Raw genomic sequence first — 6,000 nt, forward strand, 5'->3', positions numbered from 1 at the left:
AGTTTTTAACACATCTTGTTTGATACTTAACTGATCATTGGCAAATCTATGATATATAATAGGTAGCAAATAGGGAAAGGAAAATAGTTTGGAAAAGTTGGGTTGAAAATTAAAAGACATATAAACATGCTATACAAGGATAATGCCGAAGAGCTAGCACAAGTCTTCTTCATCATTGTTTTATAATTGTGGGGGAAGGTGTCGTTCCCCCAACTCTTTGAGAAGATATGCACTTTTCCTTGCTTTTCTTTGCTATTGATGATGGCAATAAGGAGAAAATGTAAATAGAATCTAACCTTGTAAGAGATTGTATGTACGAATATTGTAGTTGCCTTTGCTAAACTAAAGCTTGCAATGATCAAATAGAAGCAAGTGAACAAACAATTATTAGTTTGACAATGGAAAACAAAGTGCAAATAATGAATTATTAGTTTGACAATGGAAAATAAGTGCAAATAAGTATCTATTTAATTATAAATAGCTACTTATTTAAAATTATTTTGTTAAGCCTAACACCTAACTAACCTCTTCATAATCCATTTAGTTTAATGAAAACTAGTAATTAACTAATCAAATAGTTTAATTAAAACTAAATCTTTTAGTCCCTAAGTAATCCCATTATTCAAAACTAACCCATGGAGCGCTAACCCTCTTATTTAAAAGTAATATGTATCACTAATTACCTATAAAAGTATAACTACAAGAACTTCTAATAAAAATTGATCGATAAAACTAAATGCATAACTACTAAAACTATTAGTATTTAACTACTATTAAAATTAAAGTAATGATACTTTTTCAATTAAAGTAACCCTTCAACTTAACACCTAACTAATCCCCTTATAACTCAACTTAATTAGTTTAATTAAAATTAACCCTAACTATAAACTACTGTTAATAATAAACATTAATCACTAACTAATAACTAATCGATCAATGCTAAATGTTAATAATATTAAGGCTAATTGATCAAGGCTACTAAAATTACTACTAAAACTAAGCAAATGCTAGTTTCAAACTAACATGCAAACTAATGTTAATAATAAATCTTAATAACTCGCTAATAATTAATCCATCAATGCTAAATATGAATAATATTAAGTTTAGTTGATCAAGGCTAATCAATTCGTGCTAATGAACTATAGCTAGCACTAATAGTAATCAATTAACTAACTAGCACTAACACTAACTACTATTAAACACTAACACTTACACTAATCAATTAAAGCATGCTATCTAACCATTATTAGCTATTATTCATACTAACTATTACTAACTACAACTATTAAGTAATCATTGCTAACTATTCACACTAACTATTAACTTTATTAACTAATCAACACACATAATTATTCATGCAATTATTCACGCTACACATAATCGACACACAATGTATGCTATACTAATCACTATATTCATACTACGTATAATTGCCAACACAACATACAATATACTAATCGTTGTACTAATTATTCACACTATCAACAATAATGTAACAACATTAATAAACAATGTACTAAGCAACTACCTTGTGAAGGTCGTCTACCTCCTCCTCCTCCTCATTGTCATTGTCAACATCGTCTCATCCCTCTTCTCCCTTAGTACTTCACCTGGGCATATCTCAAGGCAGCACTAAGATAGTGTCGTCTAAATCATTATCCACTTGCTTTCCACCCCACGTAATTGCAGGTCCTACCACGTTGTGAGAATATATAAAAACATCTTCCTTAATTAGTCCTTTATACACATTTCATTGAATGAACTTCCTTTAGGAATGTACACCAAGACAAGTGAAAATAATGTTTTCGAATAACATTACACCTTGTACAATTGGTCTTCTCCAAAATCAATATCTCGCCATTGGATATCACAACCCATTCTTGAGTTGCACCCTTGCATTATGTTCACCAAGGATTTCTTCTCTATAATAGGATCGGCGACATGGGTTTACCATTAGCATGACTAGAGTCCCCTTGGTCCCATGTCGCCATAGGAGGGAACCTTCCTCTAGCGGTCAATCTCGTTATTCTAGGTACTGGTACCTAGACTCTAGGTGTGGTAATTCTGGCTCGAGTGATAGAGCCAAACCCGATGAAAACTAGAGGGGGAGGAGGGGTACAATGCTAGAATATTCATGTTTAGTTTATATACACAAATATCACCATAGCTCTTTCCAATCATAATTAAAAACAACCATGCCAAGGCACAAACATTTCTTCTAATTATTAAGTAATGTTCAATTAATCCACTTACATAGTCTCCAACTGTTTCAAGTGATACCATGATATAATCTCTATCTAGGTATAAAATCCAACCATACAAGAACCTGTTGCCATTCAAGAAAACAAGAATCTTATATGCATACTTCTTGTCTAAACTATCCCCACTCATTTGAGAAAATAAGCATATCTCTTAAGCCATCATTCATTGCACACTTATGAACAATGCTATTCTCTAACAATGGTAATAGTCCGTTGACATGAAATTAGTTTGTAGTGGCGAGCTCAAGCTCAACTGCCAAGATTCATGGACCGCTTATTTTTTCAAGTGTTTCAAGCCGAGCACTAATAGCTACCTCTCACATAGCTGACGCACTATCTATCTCTACGAGTGTGGTAAGCTTACCTTCATGCCCAATCAAGTTGCCTCCTCTCCCGAGCACTTCGGTAGCTCCACGATCCAAGTGCAAGCTTCAAGCGAGCTCGATCCTCAAGCTCCATACTCTAAGCTCCATTGCCACGAGCAAGAGAAGAGAGAAGAAGAAGAGAGGAGAAGATGGAGAGCTTCTCCACCACGGTCCCTCACCCTCACACACTCACTCCCTTACACTCTCACACTCCCTCTCTCAAGCACAAGCTCAAGCAAGCAAGCAAGCAACAAGAAGAAGAGAGCTAATTTTGGCCACACACAAGAATGAGCTTCTTCATTCACTTTTTGCTTTTTATACAAAACCCTAACCTGAATTCCCTTTGGGCGGTCATCCCCTTTTTGGTCTTGGCCCATTCCTCCAACCCTTCTCCTCCTCTTCCTTATCGGCATGGCCTCAACCCGTGCCTCTAACCATTTACAATTTGCATAGGTGATGCGCTTTTACAAAATAAATCATGGTGCGCTTTGCACTCTTTTACAAAAATACTTTTGCTTTTTCTTTTTCTTGTGCGCCTCTCTCCTTGATTTAGGACTTTTTTACACTTCTTGTGTTTCCAGATTTTGCTTGGCACGCCTTCGTCTTCCATTTCACTTTTGCCTTGGCCTTGTCTTCTGCTTTAGATTTTTCAAATTTTTCCCCTTGTTTGTTTGAGGGTTAACATTACCCCCCTCCTAGACGAGTGCCAGTCCCATGGCACTCTCCGTTGTAGGTAGCATGCTTTGGCATGCACCGAAGATGTGGGTGGAAGGGACTGCTGTGGTTTGCTGTGGAGGAGTTTTGGTGGTGGTGCAGATGAAGGTTATTGGTGGTACTTTGTTGGCATGATTGGCCGGTGATAGGGTTGTTGTAGTTGGTGATAGTGTTGTTCTCTGTTGGGAGTTATACTCATGACTGACACAAGTGGTTTTTAGGGATTTTGCACGTGATGGTGGACTTGCATGGTGATAAAAGACAAGAGTTTAGAGTTGAGTCCTCGTAGCAATGTGTGGATGAAGCGAGGGTTCAATGGGGTGGAAAAAATTATCGATGTTGAGGAGAAGTACACTTGAAGGCTTCTTGAGACATCATTTGTGATTTTGACTACACGATGTAGCATAATTGAGCTCATTGACACCTTAGCTTTTGGTAGTTCGTGGCTATTTTTATTGTTTAAAGAGTATGGTGTACTTTCCATGGTCTTTTGTGCCTTGCTTACCATTGTTGATTGTGATGGCATTGAGATGGAGTGCGAAAAGGAATTATGCAAATGGTTCAGGGTGACAAGTCTAACCATAGGCGAGACGAGCTCCCTAGGTATGTCCTACCCTTGATGTGCCCTAAACAATTGTGGGGGATGTAGAAAGAGCTAGGGGACTAAGGACGGAGCTAGCTCACCAAGGTCACTGGATGTACCTAGGTGCTGTGTTGTGATCGTTGGTGCCTTCTTTTTTTTCTTTCTTTCTTTCTTTTTCTTTTTGTTTTCTCTCTCCTTTCTCTCTCTTTCTCTCTCTCTCTCTCTCTCCCTCTCTCTCCCTCTTTATCTGGATAAAATGAATACAATCAATGCAATATGTTGAAACTATCAGCCTTTCATTTGGATTGGGAAATGCCGAGATCCAAAGGCTGTGAAAAATGGACATTAAAAAGATGATTGTGTTACTAGCCTTGATGCTAGGAGGAACAGTTGTTGAAATGAAGAGATACACTTGAGATTTTGCAAACCTCTTTGTAACATGTGCGACATCATATTTTGAGGTAGCAACTGGAGTGAGTTGTGCATGGACAAGGGACAAAGCATCTGGCAAATTCAATATTGGTTGATGAAGAAATGGTTGTCGTTGTTAGAGTTTTGGTTGGCAAAGTGCTTTGTTGAATGTCATAGTTAAGCTAGTTTGTTGACTTCCTCATCAGAGATGAGTTGCATCCGTTCATGTAGTAGGAGCTTATCATAATGCCCATTAAGATATTCTTGCTCTTCCTAGGATGGTGGATATGACAAATATTCCTCAAGCTGCTCCCTAGGAAATGTGCCCATGTCCGCAAGGACAAAGGCACGTGTGAATAATTTGAGTTTAGCATCCAACTTGATCAAGCACTCAGTGACACTTCTATGTTCGACGAGGGCTTGCTTTGATTGCTATCTCATGCAAGGTTCTGGGAGTTTCCCTAGACTTTAGCATAGTTGGGGGCTGTGAGGTGCCCGCCCATCGGCTTTCTAGGCACTCTTTTAGTGGTCTATCGAGAAACGAATCTAAGCATCGCTGCCCAGTACTCCTAGGGAATGTTCTGAGTTTTGTCGCCTAGGGTTTAATCTGCCTCGCAACGGAACATTCACGACCAAGCATAGAGATACCCAATCCAAAGTAGACCCATGCCGCACTTGGTTCAAAGAGAGTGGAAAACAAGAAAGATGCTGTTAACCCTCAGACGAACAAGGTGGAAAATCTGGAAAAGCTAAAGCAGAAGAAAAAAGCCAAGGAAAAGTGAAACGGAAGACAAAGGCGCACAAGGAAAATCTAGAAACACAAGAAGCGTAGAAAAGTCCCAAATAAGGGAAAAATGCGCACAAGGAAAAGCATAAGTCAATACTTTTGTAAAAGAGCGCAAGCGCATCATGATTTAATTTAAGGAGCGCCAAGCTCTCACCTGTGCAATTTGTAAATGTAGACGGGCAGTGGAAAGGAAGCTAGGAAGATAGAAGGACAATGGGGAAAAGGGCCTATGGTCGGCCATGTAAAAAAGGGGATAATGGGATGACCGCCCAAAAGGGATTTAGGGTTTTGTATATAAAGTTGAAAAGCGAATGAGAAGCTCATTCTTGTGTGTGGCCAAAAGTGGCTCTCCTATTCTTCTTCTTCTTCTTGTTCTTGCTTGCTTGAGCTTGTGCTTGAGAGAGGGAGTGTGAGAGTGTGAGGGAGTGAGTGTGTGAGGGTGAGGGACCGGAAAGGAGAAGCTCTCCAACTTCTCCTCTCTTCTTCTCTTCTCTTCTCTTCTCTTCTCTTGCTTGCGGCGATGGAGCTTGGAGCGTGGAGATCAAGGATGGAGCTTGCTTGAAGCTTGCACTTGGATCATGGAGCTACCGGGGTGCGCGAGAGAGGAGGTAACTTGATCGGTGTGGAGGTAAGCTCACTACACCCATAGATATGGATGGCGCATCGGCTATGTGAGAGGTAGCCATTAGTACTCGGCTTGGAACGCTTGAAACAATAAGTGGTCTGTGGGTCTTGGCGGTTGAGCGAAAGCTCCCACAGATGCGCTGCTCAACCTCTTTGCCCATAGGGCATAGTCCCATTCCGGTCCCCTAAAACGGCATGAATCGGGTTCTAATCTAACAATACCTAAAGGTCGAATGACGATACAAAATTGTGAGA

The sequence above is a fragment of the Lygodium microphyllum genome, chromosome 8 (assembly GCF_053477565.2).
Source record: "Lygodium microphyllum isolate KBCC chromosome 8, Lygodium_microphyllum_v1.1.10, whole genome shotgun sequence".
Taxonomy (NCBI): domain Eukaryota; kingdom Viridiplantae; phylum Streptophyta; class Polypodiopsida; order Schizaeales; family Lygodiaceae; genus Lygodium; species Lygodium microphyllum.